The sequence below is a fragment of the Varroa destructor genome, unplaced genomic scaffold (assembly GCF_002443255.2).
Source record: "Varroa destructor unplaced genomic scaffold, Vdes_3.0 BEIS01000001.1, whole genome shotgun sequence".
Classification (NCBI taxonomy): domain Eukaryota; kingdom Metazoa; phylum Arthropoda; class Arachnida; order Mesostigmata; family Varroidae; genus Varroa; species Varroa destructor.
The window spans coordinates 67,073,554-67,093,557 of record NW_019211454.1 but is presented as its reverse complement, the minus strand read 5'-3'; the positions used below and the strand labels follow the sequence as shown (position 1 = coordinate 67,093,557).

At 41.1% G+C, this 20,004-nt stretch overlaps 1 protein-coding gene and 1 long non-coding RNA gene across 3 annotated transcripts in view; one reads left to right on the top strand and one right to left on the bottom strand.

Annotated features, from left to right (window-relative positions):
- Positions 1-20,004, bottom strand: part of LOC111247163 (uncharacterized) — a 77,832-nt gene that overhangs the window by 37,162 nt on the left and 20,666 nt on the right. The window lies entirely within an intron of this gene.
- LOC147759003 (uncharacterized) overlaps positions 1-20,004 on the top strand; it is a 28,317-nt gene that overhangs the window by 3,925 nt on the left and 4,388 nt on the right. Inside the window, exons 3-4 of one of the 2 annotated variants that reach the window (XR_015324026.1) lie at positions 12,503-12,794; positions 19,519-19,781. This is a non-coding gene — a long non-coding RNA (uncharacterized LOC147759003). Of the gene's footprint in view, positions 1-12,502; positions 12,795-19,515; positions 19,782-20,004 lie in introns of both variants that reach the window. The other variant, XR_015324027.1, reaches the window with a different exon arrangement.

The window sequence follows — 20,004 nt, the reverse complement described above, 5'->3', positions numbered from 1 at the left end:
ACAATTTATGAACTAGTATGTTTCAGTATACAGAGCAGATGGCAAACTAACTAGAGAAAAAAATATAAACCATATATCAAGAATAGAAGAGATGCTGTCTTCCACTACAGACGCAGCGTCTCGGTATACGTCACTGCCGACACTCTCTTCCCTAATTGTTTTCCTACGAAAATCTGCATATGTGTAGATAGTGTCTACAAGGCTGTTTAACAATGGCGAAATATCCACTTCAACAATATTAGTGTTAGAGAAGGTCGAGTCTATCAATATATGGCATCTATTGACGTCTGATAGCATCGTTAATTTGCCTTATCAATCATACACACACATGTATAGAGCAGAATAAACATCTATCTATCAATGCATTACTAGAGTCTGAAATATCGCGAAACATACGAAGAGTAACGGACTAGAGAAGTCAGGACGTAGTGAACGTTCTTTATATACACCCAGGTCGAGATTTCACTGGACATTTATATACTGATAAATAAGCACGTGTACAAATCTATCTAATAGGATGGTCCATGTTTGAATATATGACTAGATCTCGAAAGAAAAAAACGATAGATAAATCATCTCGTATATTCTAGATAATATAGGAGGTGGCCATCTTGCAATGTCAGGTTAGCATCAGAAACAGCTTTGTAATACACAGAGTATCTATCGAATTAGTAGAGAGATAAAATTGCATAGAGGATGTACACGAGAGCTTCGTACGTATACGACGTATGTCAGGCACCCGAAAACAGCTAAAAGAACACCTTTTTTGCTATATTGACTTGAGCGTATGTTAACTTTTAGCAAACTAGTAGTATTATGACAATTACAATGCCAGCTCAAATTTAATATAGCCATTATGTTTTCTTTTGTCTATAGCAACTACCTTAGTACATTTTGCCGAATTGCTTAATGCTCGACGTGGGGAGGCTTATCATATTTCCACGGCCACGCTAGCCATAGTTGTACAGCTGTTACGGGCAAACTCTTTTAAACGCCGATTTGACTTCTGCTCACTGGCGGCTAAATGGCCCGCAGTTCTCCATAGCGATTTTTACGTGGGATAAGAACGGCGAAATTATTTTTTAATACTTGCGGGAGCTCGCGTTACCTAAAGCGACGTGTTGCGCTTACAAACTAGAATTTAAAATCGTGCATATTCTATTGATACTAGCGCCTTTACCTTATTCGTGGTAAACTATCACGCCCCGCTCACAACGGCAAGATGTGACGCCTACTTATACTATAATCATAAATTTCGAGCTAAAAAGCAGACATTTTAAGTACATTAAAAAGGTCAGCTAGACAGTATTGCTCGATCCGACCGACCGGTTAGCGGGTAAGTTGGCAATTGGCCCCCTACACTTCGTCTCCTAGTTATAGTCGTCGACTAATCCGAGTTTCCCACAATAGAAACAACAATAGGCCGACAAAATACAGAAAAAGAGTAGTCAACTTTAAGTGGCGGCAAAGACGAGCAAGTCGTGTAGAAGGCCGTTGTAGATAAACCGAAAGGGGGCATAAGCTGTCCCCAAGGGTTATGTTTTGATCTATAAAGGCTTAAAGAAATTGTTACATTTGACGCGTTCGAATGTTTACAGAAATAATGAAAACCAACTGTCAAAGATGGGTGTCATATAAGAATATCTAGCTGTTATGCAAGATCTTCAATAGGAATGTTTACTGTTGTATGATATAAGCCGTGCTTCGTTTGATCAGTTAGAAGCATTTAGGCTTGAAACAAGCCATCCACAAGCTATCAGAGTCTCTTCAGCAAACCGGTTCCCTAGATTATCCCTATGTAAACCTCTACTGTAATTTCCACGCCAATATCAAATAAATCATAGTTCCCAACACTGTAAATTACTACAAACGTAAAAAAAATCAATTTCAATGATGCACACCCTATTCCCAAATAACTTCACTGCTGCCTCAGGTCCAAATCTTAAGAGATGTCAAGGGCAAGTTTTCTTATGTACCCCATGTTGAAAGTTCAATAGGATTTTAATATAGCAATCTTATAAAATAGTATGGTATTATGCAATCGTCAAGACGCTGCACAACAATACTTTCTGGACCGGTCTAAAATTAATAAAACTTTATCTTTAAACCAAAGCCATTCTGCCTTACGCGGATATTGACTTAGAAAATGGGTTTAAGACTTGCATCGTTCACAGATCGATCGATCGAACTAATTCTTGATTACTTTAAATTATATTTATCGAAAACACAACTGACCAGTAAAGATACCTACAGGCTCGATTGTCTTTAAATTGCTGACTTCATGATACATTATTCATGCAAGACCACATATGCTATCGGAACTTGACAAGCGAAGAGCGCGCCCTACGCGGCCACTCAGGACACACGATGTGTCATTACTAGCACTGCACGCCTTGTGGTTGTTAGGTCCGTACTGGAGGATGCTGTCCAGACGAGTCTTTATGAAGATTACTAGTTGCTTTCTGACGCTTTCTTAGAGAACGCGATCAGCTGTGACCAAAAAAACTTAGCACTGATTAACGATGGTCCAACTTGAATATTCTAATAACTTCTAACGCATTTTCGTTAGAAGTTTTCATTAGAAATCTCGTTAGAAGCAGACAGTATTTATGGTTTCTACCATGAACAAAGACGAACCTATTTGACGACATGTAATTCGGCAATCAGTCGGATCTTCGATGAGGACCCAGTAATGTCCATTTAAACCTTGGGTGAGTCTGCGTATATGTCAGCAATTGCGGAATTTAGACTACCTAAAACGTTCAACCTTAAAGGTGGATGTCTCCATACGCATAACAGATCTATACTCACTAGAATGGAAAGGTATGGGCAATGTCATTATGAGTACGAACCGTAACGTGTTTGTTTGCTCACTTCCATAGTTGTCTGCACGTCTAAATGGTCATTTCGTATTTATACAATGATATCAGGTCGTCTCATGCGTGATGTTCTTAAGGTTCATCAGTAATTCCCAGTCGGTCCTATGGTGGGGCAGGGGCAAAGTATCCATGAATTCTTTTTGCCACTACTGCACAACTTAGAGCAGCAGCTAAAATTAACCTCAATAGTAATCGAAAAAAAGAAAACAGGCTGTCTCGCCAAGAGCTTTGTATTCGACCGGGCGGACGACTAAGTGTCCTTAGAAAAGGTTTTGCAAACCGCAGCAGGGATTATTTTTCTTGAGCGGCACTCCGGCCAGTTCGTTAAACGAAATGATATTATCTAGCTATTGCGTCAGTGCTTAATGCGTTGCGGGGTTCGCACAGTCTGAGCAGCTATGACCACTGCCAAAGCTATGCTTCGCGGGGGTGGTGATAATGAACGGCTGGGGAAGGACATGTTGTACTGGGGCAATTCTCTTACGAATAGCGTGCAGGGGTTCGGCACACGGCCACAGATGGAGGCGTTTGTGTTCCCCTGGTCGGCTAGATTTTACCATGCAGGGTTAACGCCAGTACGCTAAAATATATAAACTTGAATTAATATTATTGTTAAACAATACTTTCATCCAGTATAACTTAGTAACTTAGATAACTGGGGCCACTTGTATATCCTTGCCGTGGGGTGTTTCTGAGCTAAATCAATTTCGGTTCGTGTGTGAAGTATTCTATTTTTAGCCTACTCAATGGTAGCTGGTTAATGGCAGTTAGAGGATAGTTTGATATATACTGGCAGATCACAAATATTTGAGCGCTGTATTCAAATGGAAACCTGTGACTTTTGCCGATCTTTTCTTTTATACAAATCTACTTCTGGGAGTGGCTCATGTCGTTGTTAACGGGTGACAACGTATGGGTAGCTCGTGCTGTCATTATCAGTCCCAGGACGCAAAAATAAATTTAACGGTGATCAGTGTTTTATTGGAAACTACTTATCGATGGCATCGACACGTGTTAACCCACGTAATAGTTTTGTATCACTTCTACGTCTTGTATGCGCTATACATATATGGTAGTAGATAACACTATATATATATATATATATATATATATATATATATATATATAAGCAAAGAGCTTTATGCGTATCGATATATGTGTACATGTGTGCATATTTACAAATGCACCTCTTTAGTAAGATGCTGACGACGCTTAATCGGGACTCGATGTACTACTAACAGTGATTGAAATAGAGTTCGTCTAATTTCATTTATCGATTTTGAGTGCTAAGAAGATGTCTCGTGTCAGAGTTGCACGAGGTTACTGCGCGTCTCGTTCGAGTTCCAGCTTTGGAAGCTTTGATGAATCCCGATTGGCATCGTTTGTTGGCCCTCACTTGCTTCTGTCGGTTGCCAGTTGTCTAATAATGGAAGGTTAAATGTTCTGTTTCTACACTGGCCGAATTAAATTGGCCGAAGCGCTGTTACTATCGCTTCGATCTCCACTACTGCAGTGTTACCTCGATAGTGCTTCCTATAAACTCTTCTAATTTTTTTTCCACTACTGCAGTACAAATGATGAACGATCCACTAACAGCAACCCGTGCAAATTCAATCAAATGTCAAATTAAATCAAATTTATTGTGGCGGAAAATACTAAATAAAATACGTTATCATTGTGTTAATCATTCTAACAGGGCAATAATAATAGGGCAACATTTACGGGATAGATGACTAGCAAGTCCATCTTCGTTCTAAGAAAACGTATTGCTAGACGCGGTCACGATTGGTTAAGATCAGCTGGTAACTGACACTCTCTTCTTTGTTTTCTTCCGATAGCTCATGGTGATCGAGAAAATATATTCTCATACGATTCAAATGTTCCCAAAAGTCAATAGATTTTGATGACCTAGGTTGTTGAGGTTATTATGTGCTGTTGCCACTAACAGCTGCCAACACTGCGAGAGAACGATGTAAGTCCTGTGACCCCTGACTGTATAGCGCTCTGTATGGTCGCTTGGGTGTAATTTGGTAAAAAGTCGCTTTTTCCTTTCATCGTTCTCCCGTTTCGAATTTTTCGAAATTATGTCATACCCTGGATATCTTCGATTAACGCGGCTGGGTATCTCCACGTTGTGACTATATAAATGTCTCCTGCCGTTGATGCAATGCTCGACGACGACGACGATGATTTTCAGTTTACATGTCTGCATCGTGCATAGCCAGATTTCTGGAACGCCAGGTTTGCGCACGCAGATAGACCGTTGCGTTAAACGATAGTGACTTAGAAGAAGTGATGGTTACGGAACGAATCGCCTACTACTAGCAAATGAAACTAATGATTAATTAGATCATCAACTAGTATGATATACTCTAACGGGGGAAAGTTACTTCGTGCTGGAAAGTATCGTGTGCTATACGCCGCCTTTACCAAGCAACAGGTCAACCAGATGCATGTCGAAATAGGTCTGCCCCACTTCTAGCATGTGTCAAGATTAAACCCTTAAATAGCTAAACGCTGAATTTAAGAAGCTAATGGGCTAGTGATATGGGATCTAATCACTTTATATAACCCCTTCGTACAGAGCTGATTCAGTATGGATTGTTGTGGCACATTTCGCATAGCAACTATAAACGCATGCGCTTTATTCTGGGTAGCTTTTTACATTTTGTGAACTACGTCAACAATGACAGTTATCAGAACTAGGCGTTAGGCTAATTAGCGTTTACCTTCAACTCGACTTCTTGGCATCTGTTCGGCTCTCGTTGCTGGGAACACACTCTATAGTTCGTTGATTCAGTTTCGTAAACGTATTTTCATCATGTTTGTCTCCGGTTCGATGGTAAACGCTTAAATAATAGAATGGTCGTATCTCTTCGAAAGTTTCACCTTTTATATCGCAGTGCTAAAAAACATCGTCGTACCGTTTAAGCGAACTGTCCTTAGTGCAGTGTATCGCTAAATACCCATCCATTCCAAACACAGTCGTAATAGGTAGAAGCTTAAGAGATCATATTCACCGAGCCCGGTAGGTGGTCTGTCGTCTATAAATGGATTATCAATCCAGTAGATGATTATATTATGTTAGTCGGCTTCCTAAAAACGACACTATGAAGCTATGTACCGAATTACTCCGCACTACTTAAAGATTTTTAATAAAACAATTAGCTTGAAAGAACAAAGTAAACGACGGGGACGATAATTTGGCCAAGACAACAACGTGTGCCAGCTACATAGATCTATAAGCAGAATTGTTTTAGCTGTAGAAATATAGATAGCATAGGCTTTATGTTGGAGTTGGACCGACCTGCTTAGCTTCAAAGGCGTAAAAAGCATTTATGAATAATAGCAAAACGAGCCTATTATAGCAATTAAACCTAAAAAAAAGTCTATCAAAGGACGCAATGAGGCGCCTAATTGTAGACTGTGCGCATGGTTTTACGACACGACGGGTTATCAGCCATAAACTTGCAATGAATAATAATAATGCATAAACTTAAAATGTCTTAGCTCCTAAGAAATGACACGATGCCGAGTTCGCAAATTATGGACGTGCAGATTTAACATGCAGAACTGTCTTTGGGCTCGAATCAGTAGAGGCTCAATCGAACCACACTCGCGTTACCGGAATCAGAATCGTGTGCTGAAATGTATATTGGCGAAAGTGTAATACGACATAAAAATCATTTTCTATCTCAATTGACAGAAAAGTTCAGTGGGTTATATACAGAAGTGACACAATTGACGGGACCAAGATTCGGTCCTTTATGTTGCAGCTGCCGAAGCATAACTATATTATGCTACGCGATAACACTACGCCTTGGAATATCGGCGGTCAAAAAAAGAGTCGGATAATTATCATTATCCGAACTGAATTGATCAGACGCGCGGACTAGCGGCCGACTTACCACGTCAGGTTACCAATGGGCAGTGCTAAACCGCTGCCAGACTAGACAGTTCCTTCCATCTCGAGACCATCTACGCGCGCAACCTGCCCAAAATAAATTCCGCTTCTAGATACTAAAGAAGAACGTATTTCTATTAGCACATACTAACACGCGAAAAATGTGTGTAGTGATGTAGCTAGGAGGAATAAGTGACGCAGACCATCTGAGAACGATCGGTATTCCATTTCGGACAGCCACCAGCTATTGAATTAGTACGTATAATAGCACCAGATCTGCCAATTCACCAGATATGGATATCATCGTAAGTCAAGCTGAGCATGTTTCATACTGTCAGCATATGCGTGGCACCGAATGTCGTAATCTTGATCGGGCAGCGAACAAGCTGCGTTCACAAGTAGGCCCCTATTTAGACTATGTATATGAAGACTCGTTTACGAGTCACTACAACAAGAAGAAAACATGTATCGTCGAAGACGCGCGCAACGGAGTAGGGTTCCCGAATGAATTAATAATCATGTTAGCAACAATGTAATTCTTACATAAGCTTATAATTATCGTTACAATCTTTATATGTTGGAACTGAAGACTTTACAGTAGAAGGAACTGAGAACTACAGGATAAGAGAGCTGTTACCAGCGATTAGTCAGCCAACGTTGACCGTGATCTCAGATACAGGTCAGGGCTTTATTTTGTTATGAAAAGCTTAGTTCTAACATCTTCGCGACACGCTTATCCAAACGAAGCTGGGCCACCAGGCGTGAATAGAGTGAGAAAGAAAGAAAAACAATATCCACCCTGTTACCATTTCAAAAACTCAACGCGTATTCTCACTCAACAATCATAAAACTCAATAATATTATTTTTCGATCCTGCTATACTGGCCATCTATTTGGACATCGCCCCATTTCAGTGTACTTCCCTTGTTCCAAAGTACTTAAGATTAACCAATCTTATAAGTTTGCTTTTATTTTTCTTATGAATTTATTTTTATTTGCTTGGTCTGTGCTAAATATGAAACACGATTGGCCTCAGATCAACACCGAGTCTTTCCGAGGCCTATTTTTTTTTTCAGTTGTGAGTGCACGGTCATTCTGATATCTGCTCCGTACGCAGCGAACGAAGAGCGGTCGCTGTACGCTGCCGTAGGAGCATTGATCTATTTTGGGCCTCTATAACCCAAGGGCAACTTGATTCACCCCTGCGGCATTTCATTTACTTTTTTCGCTCTCCCTTTCGGTGAAGTAAAAAGTCAGGCATTGGGTGGAAAACATTTGAGGTCGCTGCATATCATATGTAAGTCAGCTGCGTTGTGCGAAGACGAAAGGAGCGACAAAAGAAACCTGGGAAATTCAAGCTACTCAGGTACACTACGATTGCCGACGCTCCGATGACGCTACAAAACAGAATCGAACAAGAGCAGGGCGCCGAAAAGACAAAAGTTTCGCGTCTTTGGTCCGCATCAGTGATCTACTTCTGGGCAATTTTGCTTTGTATTCATTTTCTGTTGAGGTTTGAAATTAGCAATCGGAATCTTAACGTGAACAGTGACCGAGCGGGGTAGGTCGATTGCCCATCGTTGATTAAGAATCTATCGGCGTACCTGTTTCTTAAGTACGAATCCAATAAGCGTCGGCTCTCTGTCGATCGACTGTCTCTGCACTCGATGATTTAATAGTGACGTTTCGTACTACTTACATGCATTGATGTCGATACCGTTTTTTGTTATTGTGGTTCGCCAGTGGGCATCTATTGAGCCAGATCGAATATGGATTGACAATAAATTCGTTTTTGTCTATCTGTCTTATTTGGCGTCTTTAGTTCCCCAGAGTTATATTTGTGGTCAGGCAAACGAAAATGTCGACCGAGAAAAAAAAATATTCATATAGTAGCAGCCCCGAAACTACTTTGACACCTAAGTTATTTTGAAGTTTCGTAGATCGTCAATTCAATTGGCCTACAGGAACTCGTTTGTGTAACAATTGTTGACTATTTGTTTACGCAAAATGTATACGTAGCTTCAAGTTTTAAACACTGGTTCAGGCGGCTAGCTCCGAACTGGCCCGATTTCGAATTTTTTTAGGAAGGTTTGAGTAATAGTTTTACGTACGATCGGACGCCAACGGTACAGGCGTATATACTTGTGAGGCCCGACCGCGTCATTAATAGTCAATTGCTTCTTTATGCCCCATTCTAAACCAACCCGAACTTCCATTAGCAAGCACTACAAGTAATTAAGGGAGAATGAAGGGTGATGAATCGGACGAATTCCCGCTGACCGAGTTTTTTGCGTTCCGAGACAAGCCTCGTTTCGACCCTAAGCCACCTCACGTGCCTCTGTTTGTACGCAATACTATGTGCAGTCGAACCGCTGCTGAGTGTATGCAGAATAGGTCGGTTGTCGCGTTCGAGACAGATCGCGATCATAGGAGAGATTGGATGGTGACACAACGCGGAATACACTTGATGATTTTATAGAAGAAAAAAAGGGACGATTGAAGCAAGACAAGCTGCATATGTGCAATCACGAGCAGAAAAATAAATAACAACTAAAGCAATTTCTATCCTCATGATCTCACGATCCTAATCTCGTCGACAATTTAGTCGAGCCTAACGGGAATTAGAGGTAGCTGGTGGTACCAAAAGATCAGCCTCATGTGTGGATTTAAAGTTACCTTCATATGTACATGTCTAAACATAAAACGGTTGGTGACTTTCGCAACTGGCTGTATCGCATTGTCTGATAACGTTATCGCCATTTGTAAACGAACAATGACAAATAATAGTTAGAAATAAGTGCGGTGATGCACTTAAAGTTTCTTGTTTTCAGGTAGAATCTTGTAGCGTAAAAATTAGCTACTGATCCCGTTTATAATACGTCATGTACCTAGAGCTAAGATTGTTGTGGGTAATCTTTCAGCAGTCCGTCCAAGACGGCATCCATCCAAAGCTAAACTAAATTATAATGGCCAGTCAAGCTAGATGTGGAGATTTCTAAGTTATTGAAATATTACTACGACTGACAATGAAGAAAGTAAAATCCGCCTTATGTACCGAGTGTTTTCATCGTGGACGCTTTTTCCTTCCGTTACCTTGCCTCCTATCAATGGCCGTCCCGTTATCTTGTCATCGTTATTATTTTTATTAGCTATACATGTAGCTAACAAACTGCTATATTATATAGTACGACATCAACAACAGCAGCTTCGTCCGATCACATTTGCCTCCCTAATGAATGCCTCGGTAATAACCATTATACAAAGAAATATCTACATATTGCATGTTTGCAGAATGACACAAGCGAGGCGACCATGTACGGCACATTGTAGCTGATGTTACCGCAGCTGGGATCCTATGCATGTATATATATACGTACGAGGAAAAAAGAGCTACACTACGAGTACTGCGACTAGTAGTAGTCTTCTTGATCAGCTTGAGCATGAGCTACCCATCATTGTCAATAAGAAAGAACAGATCCAAAAACAATGTAAAATCCGCACTCCCTTCGCGCCTCCAGAGGGTGACGCTTGTTTTCGTGATTGTGCTTGTTACTGGCCGGAGTTCGCAGCTCTTCTTGTTCCAGTTGTCGAAAACCTACCTGCGGGCTATACAGTGTTCTGCAGCGCCAAAACGTCGGCAGTCCTTGACGTTGTCGTCGCCTAACACACCTAGCCACACTACATCCGCCTTGCCAAATTCCTGCCCATGGGTGTTAACGAAAATCGCTATTAGGACTACAGCGGTCAGACGGCGCAGCTGTGCATACATAGAGGCATAGTAAACGCCACACAGCTCTCAATCTGCATGCCTTTCTTTGCCTTCTGTCCCGGAAGCTCGTATTGGTTATGAGGCGTTCATCGCTGGCGCTTGAGGACTGGACTGTGGTCGTCTCCCTAGGCCGGTTGAATTTATACGCAGATCGTAATAATGCTTATTATAGAAGTAATAATAATGGGAATGGTGAATCCCCACTGGCTGGTTGCCTTGCGGCCGCCATTGTTGGTTTAGACTTTAGGGACGATTTGCGCATTGACGACACCACTTCTGACTCTGGTGGAAGCGTACATTAGCGTTTCAATGGCTAGAAGACGAACATTCCTTGGCTGGACGATTGTCGCTCAATGGCGAAACGATAGAGGTCTAAGCTGGATCCTGGAAAGCGTAACGGTGAGCAGCTAGTAGTAGTGGTAGTAAAAAAACAATCCAATTCAATGAAGCGAATAAACGATCGACGAGAAGTAATTTAACTATTCTGACGTACATAGTAATGTACAAATCGGATTTATCCGCCCGTGTGTATCCGTCTGAGCCAAAAAGACGATCATGCGTAGAGGAAGAAGATCATTTTTGAAATGTTACTAGTCAGATATTGAGGTACTATAAATTCTTGAAGTTAAAAATTCAATGTGCAAGTTATATTATAGCTTTTTACAGTATCTACTGTTTTAAGCCGATTTTTTTTTAATAATAACACAACATGCGTTTTTATGCGATCAATACGATTGACTTAGGTAAAAAAAATATTATTAATGCACTTCAGGAAGCCGAACATTACGTGCTTTGTATTTGTTATATGGCATTTGGAATAGACATCTATTCAATGGCAATAAAAAAAAATGTACAAAAAATAAATCAAGAAGCGATCAACAAGCTGGGCGGATGAGTCGTAACCAACGACCGTTGAAACTGACTATCTAGAACAAATTTCATGAATAAGAAATTCGTGCTAAATTCAACGACGCGACCAATGTTTCGACACCCAACGGTGATATTCCCATAGCGCTTTGGAGTTTGGCCCCTTTCCGCTGATTGTTGAATCAGGGAATAAGCTGAATTTTGTTGAAATTGAAAGTAGGACACACTATTGTTATTTTCGGTAGTTGACAGAAACGTATGTGTTGAAGGAACATGTTGGATCCATTCACAGCGAAAGCAGCAACAATTAATGACAATACGCAACAAAGTGACAGAAGGAACCGGAAAAATCAGTCGCTTCGGAAGAACCTGGAACGATTTTTTTATGGATAGGCCCTATATATACAGAATTTTTTGTGCACGTATTTTGCGTACGTACTATACTTTGAAGGGGGCGCTGCAAATGAAGGTTTTTAGAATGCAAAGGCCACTTATGCTTACATTTTTTATATAGTCTGCATATAACAGCGAATATCTATCTACATGATGTTTTAAGCTTGAGATGCTCTGTAGAATAACAGAGTCTGTTAGTAACGGCTTAAAATAACATAAAGAATAAGTCAACTGGAAAACGGTCTCCTTAGACGATGCTACTATTTTAGGTATTTGAGCATATTTCACTAAAGTTCAACAATATATATATTATTGTAGTATATTTTCTCGTGAGATCGAAATGGGCTGGTTATTTTTTACATATTGAAATGACTATCCATCTATTAAAACATTGGCCATTTATGAGTAACCTCTAGTTATACGTTGGTTAAAAACAAGCTGATTCGGGTTATAATGTCATGTGGGTTGGAAAACTCAGACCAGCGTCAGACGTAACCATCTCTTAATTAGTTGAATTACAAATTGTGCTAAATAGAATCAGAAAGTATATCCTCTATATAGATATAATTCATATGATGTATATCGCTTAATTTATTGTTTTACTACAGAGACAAACAAGAATTAACACGAATTAGGTTTATGTACGCGCCAAATTTTGAGCTTTACTTTCGACTATTCCCCTTTTTCCAGACAGTTTCCCTTTAGGTTGCGGACGTTCAACGGATATCTACAATTGGAACTCGTTTCTTCTTTATGAAGTATATTCATTATCATTCTGCCATCGCGGTACGGAACAAAGACTCATTGGCGTATTCTATGTCGGATAGCAGAACCAATATGAAATGTAGGTGTGATGAATTGGGATCGTCGTACAAGGCTGATCATGCTAAAATTTTGCTTGCGATAACTTCCTTCGAGTATCGATAGAGTAGACGGCCAAAGATGTGCAGGAACTACATGGTAGAACTCGAGACGTCAATCAGTAAGTCAGCTTTTTCTCGCGTCACGCGAGTTTTTTTTTCTTGCCTGATAATGCGAAGATCGGTAGAAAAACATTGACTTGGAAATAACGATAGCACTGGTGCTAATGATAATTTAGTGGTCCGTGGTTGAACTAACGCGTTTGAAAAAAAATAGTGTTTCGATGATGTCAGACATACTTGCCTAGCTCCTCTATCCCGCTTCTGTTTTTTACATCTTTGATTCCCTAGATTTTACCAGTTGTATTCGGAGCTTCGGTCCCCAAGATTCTTCAATCGACTCTTTCTTGCAGCGACATCTTTTCGTTGTATTCACCGCTTCGTCCAGCAGAATAATTTGTAGTAGTTTGAGCTCGCACACGATGATGCCACGCTCATACACTCCCCTATAAAATGAACGAACGCACATCTTCAAACCGATGCGCCTGTCTGTGCGCATGCATACTTACATATGCCCCATAAAATCTTCTAGCCCCTATTTATCCATTGCTACTGCATAAGATGACTCCTGCTGCTGCTGGTCGGCAATTATCAAAAAAAGCTACATGAAATATCATATAGTAGTACATCGTAGGTGCCATCATAGGGGAGCAGATGATGGGTGCAAATACACAATAACATAATATTGCCCGGTGTCATTCATGTCCCGTACTAATTTCCGTTTTACGTTGATGATAGACCGGGTTGGCTTTGCATAAAAGTACACATATTATATAAGCAAATTAACGGTTCACCGGAGACCAAGTAGATATGCAGGCCTTCGAAAACGCGCTAATGGGAGAAATATGCAGCTGTTCGTGGCAATATTGGCAGCTCAGGCCATACTTTATTGAAAAAATGTGTTTTTCTGAACGAATGATGTAACTCCAGGGTGATTATCGTTTCCCTGTTACGCATGTGTATATTTGCATGCGTATTTCAAGCACTGATACCGAGCTGTGAAACGTACGAATCAAAATAACATTTGTGGGCTTGTCCTACTGCACCTCAGCAGTTTTTGGCTTCATCGTAATTCTTATTTATCTATGTTTGTTTGTTAACTTGTTGCTATAATCAATCATTTATCTGGCATGTTAGTAGTCATTATATAGACTTTGTTCAAAAATTGTAAAAAATGAATTTATTTCTTCTCTCGGTTGTCAATTAAAAGTACTCCCTGCGCGCACGTGCATGCTTAGTGCGTGCAAACTGAATACGAGGCAGCTAGCTATTTATTTTGGGTATATTATTTAGATAGAGTTTTGCTGAGACTCTGTTGACAATGAGTCTATATGTTAGCAAATAGAATCAAGCATAGTTTTTTTCCAGCTTGAAATCAGATTTACTGTCAGTACACTGACGCTATAGGCTATGGCACCATCGTCGTATATGTAGCCGTAACAATGTTTCTCGTCTCCTCTGTAGCAACGTCAGGAACATAGTTTTGCCGTTACAACGATCCTATATTGTTACCCTAGCAGGTGCACAGTATGCGAGCGAGCGGATTACTTATAGAAGGATGCTCGTGTTGGCAGCTTTGTTGGGTCCAGTACGTAAAAATAGGCCCCTGGTCAAGCAAGAACAGCAGGAACAAGCTCAATTAATGTGCCATATATCCAACACACGTACCTCAGCGGCAGCGCGTATCGGACGCCGGTCTCTCAGCCAGCCAACCTCAAAATGACAGAGATCAAAGTAAATACCGCCAGTGTGGAAGGTCGGTCGATTTCACTGAACAACTCTGCGATCGATGCAATTATATAGCAATACGGCACTGACGACTTGCGTGGTCTCCTTTCCAGCACACACCCCCAGTTCATTTTGTGCTAAGGGTCAGGCCAGTCTAGAAGCAACGCTCAACTGGGATATCAGACGTTGAACTAAAACCATTTTCTCTAGTATGTGGTCCGCGCTACGTGCTTTTCACACATCGAAGATATTTTCAATCAAGCTCTTTGTGCTTGGGAACTGCTCGAACTCTGACGCTTGAGCTATTTCTATATGACGTAAGGATGCAAGCAATTAACTCGGTCCTACTTTCGCATTAGCCTATGCTGGCTGTTCTCCTACGTGGAGAAAATAGCGGTCAGATGATGTACTATTATCGTCTAAGCATACAGCATTGACAGTTCACACTTGTAGCTATTTTTCTTTTAAGGGGCGGTGATGTATGACGGTCTGCAATCGCAAGACCGACGCAACGAAATCATAGTCATAAAAGCCGAGGAAATGGTTACGCTTCATCGTTCGAATAAAATATTCATTCGCAAACATGAAACAGCCGTTCCGTGACAGTTCAGACGTTTAGCTGCCGATGACGTGGAGGAACAAATTTACGAATAAATCAATCAAGGCTATTACGAGTCCATAAAAATTGTTATTGCTCAATAAAATATTAGGCGGCAGTCGTTCGTTCATCTGAACGATGAAGATACCTTTCTAGTATAATTCAACGCTTCATGGTAATATCTCTTCTAGTCTTTGGAAATGAATTCCCTCGATCAATGAAATTACAAAACAACTCACTGGCTTGGGGACCATCGATTCCCGAGCTGTCCTTCATCGTTCCCCCTTAGGCTATCGTTATCAACAGCTGTTTGCTATCTTTTGCAAGTGAACTTGTTAGCGAATCGGCAGGTTTTAAGAAGCAAATTCTGTACCTGTTGGCAGCGCTCTATTTTCGCGTGCTTGATGCGACGCTGTCGGCGTACGTGTTACCACACGCATAGCCGTAAGTTTGCGCCCCCATTGTCATTGCTCTAGATCAGTCGGCAGCGATCATCTATATCTCGCTCAGCAACGTACATCCCCTTTTTTGATTTATGCTACACAATGGAGGAATCGGTGTATGGTACACGTTCGTTTTACTTGAACGCAAATGCGAACGGAGTGTCAAAGCTACGCAAAATTGAAATGACATAAATTCAATACACGGGCCTATAACGATCAGTGCATGTTTTCGGCATCAATCCTTGTCGTCGTTGCCCCCGGTGATCAAGCACAAAAGCCACTGGTCTGAACGGACATGCACTGCGTACACGACGAATAAGAGTAGCTTAGCGGTAAGTTTAACAGAAACTTCAAAATGCATTAAGTTGGTGTATGTAGATTAATGCGCGTAACATCGTGGGTTATATCCGCCAATAGTACGTTTGCTTGAAACCTGTCACTTAGTCCGTGTGTGTTAAACTATACATTTTCTATTCGAGGGTGAATTATTCTTGCACAGACAAAGGTTTCGGTAGTGCGGCTGAGTTTCGTCAACAGAAACGGAATTACGTTAGTAACGAGATCTATTTTTTTTTTTTTTTTGAACAAATCCTTTTTTCGAGTTCGCTCGAAAAGTATAACGAAAAAACATGATATCACGAATTTTCTCAGACTGACATCGCCTCCATTCCAGGCGTCCATCCAAGTCATTCGGACATTGCACAACACAATACTTTAGATGTTGTTGGCCTTAGGAGAGTAGCAAAGAGCTCCTCTTGTTGTACGTTTTGGCTTTTCAAGCGCCACAATAAATTGGTATGATTTTCACAAATACGTTTCAGTAGACAACAAAATCATTAGCACTATACATTAGCAGCTGTTTTCGGCCTGTGCCAAAAAAATAACAATATAAACTAATTTCATTGCTATTTTCCAGGTGGAGGTATCATAGCTCCTGGAAAGTTAGCTTGTTGACTTCCGATGTGAGGATAAGCCATAATAAGATTTCCAATACAATCTTTTGAATAATGTTCATCTAGAAAGATCGCATCGTACTTCTGACCAAAACTTCCTCATAAAAACAGGTGTTCACACTGCAGTATCACTTCCGATCGAAGCGTTTATGAATTCAGTATGTGGCTAGGTTTAATATGCCCCGTTATCAGTCTCATCTACTTTCCCTGCATCTTCTGCGTTTAGCAGATCACATCGATAGTGTGAATATTCAGGCCCGCGCGTCTCGTTTCCGTAAGAACCAGACGGATAACGAGCGGCATAGGACGGCAGAAAGATAGCCATGGTTCTAGCTATTATCAAGCCTTCTTTACTAGTCCTGCCACGGTCCTGAACATGACGAGTGCGGCCGCAAGATCGCTTACGAAAATATTTGAAGTGTTCCGTTTACGTTATAGTAAACACGATACAGTGTAAGTTTTCATTGATTCAGGTGAGGTACCGTCGGCAGGTCATATTCACTCGTCTCACCGGTAGTCGACCCGCTAATAACTATACAGCAGTGAGGGCTGTGGGAGAAACGAAAATATAAAGCGAGTCACGTTCATATCAATGGGTAGCGGAAATGACCACATGGCCGTAATAGCAGTTGGAGCTCAATGCTTTCTTTTGACGGATCAGCTTACCCCTGTACAAGTAAGGGTCAAAGCGTACGTAGAGGTTTATAGCGGCTGCATGTAATGCAATGTACCTACTCGAATGTAGCCCATGTGTGCATCTGATGCTGCAGCGCGTTAATGCATTTGCAGGACTATTCATTCGGTGTGCCGCTGTGCATGGTACCATGTTAAGCACACGATCTGACTAACGCTAAATGAAAGCTAATACAACTGGTTACGAAATGGGGATGACAATTAGGGTAAATAAATAAATGTGCTTCGTGCCTGTTTCGCTTGCAGACAAATAGTCGTCAAATAGACTGATTCCCTTGTGAAGAGGATGCGCTGGATAATGCGTGTTTCAAATAATTAGAATAATTTGTTTGTTTGTTTCTATAAAAAGTGTTCGTATTATCCCTATCCCACTTAAATCTTCCTATTCAAAATTATATTTGATCTAAACGCGCGCTGTAACTCTGAATTCAGCGCATTATACTATATGCAATGACCCTATAAATAGTTGGCTTTTGACGCCCTAACTGTTATAATAATATATGTAGGGGTAATGTAACGTTTTTCGCGTCGCCCCACACGCCCACCGCGTTCATCCTATGCTACGACTGCATTAATCTGTTTTCGCGTGTTCATCGTTCGCTGTTGGCAATTTCTCAAGACGTCTGTTTGATCATACAGGTCTGAAATAGCCCTGTACCTCTGCCCTTTTCAGCCGAAAGTAGCTAAAATCTACGACATCCTGCCGCCGGTCGGCTATTATAATTTGATTTAGATCACTCGCTTTGTTGTGTGATCTAGTAGTTTTATTTCTTTCAATTTCATAGCTAACGCTAGTACGATTTCTTAAATATCTATAACAATTTTCATTTTGAATCGTACGGATCGTCTTCGCCACTTTATACCATGCGCCCTGTTCCATAATTTTTAGTAAGTGATTGATGCCGTGTATTCGTCCACTGACTCATCGTTTCCGTTACACTAGAACCTACTGGCTGTGATTTTTCCGTATAACGTACATGTATATATGGAACCTGTCTATGTCAGACCGTACGGTATAAAAGAAGCGTCCTGGGCCAGCAAAAAAGCTTTGTTATTTTTGGCAGCTTCCTGCTTCTCTCCATCTGTTCCATGTTCGCTGTCGTCGAAGAGCTGCGCTATGGGCTCCGCAAGCTGAACGTAGTTCATCGGAGCATTATCCATGGTCTCGTCGTGTAATTTGTGCCCCTTATTTGAGAATTGCGTGACATTATCTGATAAACTGCTATTTGGATGTAGGTGTATATACTCTAGTAATTTTTGAATATCTTCTTGAGATAGCTGGAGCGATATTGTGTAGGTTGGCGTGCCCCTCAGTACCTGGGCCGAAGTTACGATGAATATGGCCATTGTGGGTGGGTCTTGTTTGGGCTCAGGGGGCGCTGTCAACATTGGCATATAGCCAGGCATATAGGCCGAGTGGAGGCTTCCTGTCGTATACACTGAACTTGGCGGTTTTCTGAGAGCCTCCGTCCAATCGTTCGAGTGTCTGCTGTCATTCAAACTCGGATAAGATGCTAACAAACCGCTCCTGTACTTTCGAATCACATTTAATGATAGCAGGATAGCTACACCAATGCTTATTGAGCCTATTATTATAAGCCACGAAAGTTTATTACTGCAATTTCGGCTCAGAAATGATTGAATATGGTTCACAGCATTCATATTTGATGGGTGCACACAGATCGTCCAAATACGACGAAGAAACGTGTCTAGAACATGTATGTTACTAACCATTTGAAATCACTCATATTTTGGATGGCCCGCTTCGTTTTTGGCCAGGTCGACTCAGCCTCTTGAAATGCGTCAATATTTACAACCCGCCTCAGTTTACTAGCCTATAAAATAGTCAGCTTAATTATGATATCGTAGATCACTGAATAGACACATGATCGTTTACCGACCGGCGTTAGTTGATTCAAACTAGAGAACATTTCGAGCAAAAAAAGCCTATGACATAGCTACTCTGAGAATTTGTAATCTATGATCCAATAAATTCTGCATAATTTGCCAAATTATACATTACGCAAGATATGCCAAGGAGTCATGAACACATTTTTTTGAGCCTAAGGATTAAATTATGCCTTGCTTAAGTTTATTAGATGATTAAGATCCAATGTAGGCACTTTTCATCAATCTGCTCTAAAGCCTACATAGTAGCACGCGCACCTAGGCAAACACAATACGCCACAGGGTGCATCCGCAATAGGGCCAACTACCTACTTGGCTAGTAGTGCTGCCCACCTATTATGTATACACCTGTATTTAATAGCCATGGTATAACGCACTGAATAGCTAAATTATATCAACTAACTAACAAAAATAGACAAAGTAACAGGACTCTTCATTTTTTCATCTTCCTATTAATCAGCAGCGTTTGAAAAGTGCCGGCTTTGAATTTACGACATGTCCAACAAAATTCAGGAAGTTTAGCCAACGACAGCAGAGAAAACGACGACAGCGGTCACATCAACAATAAGCAATTATTCAAGCAGTGTCATCGCCCCATCTCATGACGTTCATTCCCGTCATCCCCCGCTCGGGCAGACAACCCCCAACAGCAGCGGCGCTCGGCGCCACTCGAAGTCTCGTACTTTGCCATTGCCGCTGCTGCGGTTGTTATGGCCGCTGTTTAAGGTAATACCGAGTCCGTCTGTAGCGGTAGCTACGACAGTCGCTAGCTACAATTTTTGTTAACGTTTAAAATCATTGTAGAACTATCCTTCTTGCATTGTAGTTGTTTATGCTCGTCACTTACTTACAACTTGCCGTCGTCACTGTATCTGCTATGAACATTGCGGTCGTCTTTGGTGTGTACTTCCCATAATGAAGTCGACGACAATCCCCGTTGATTTTCTAC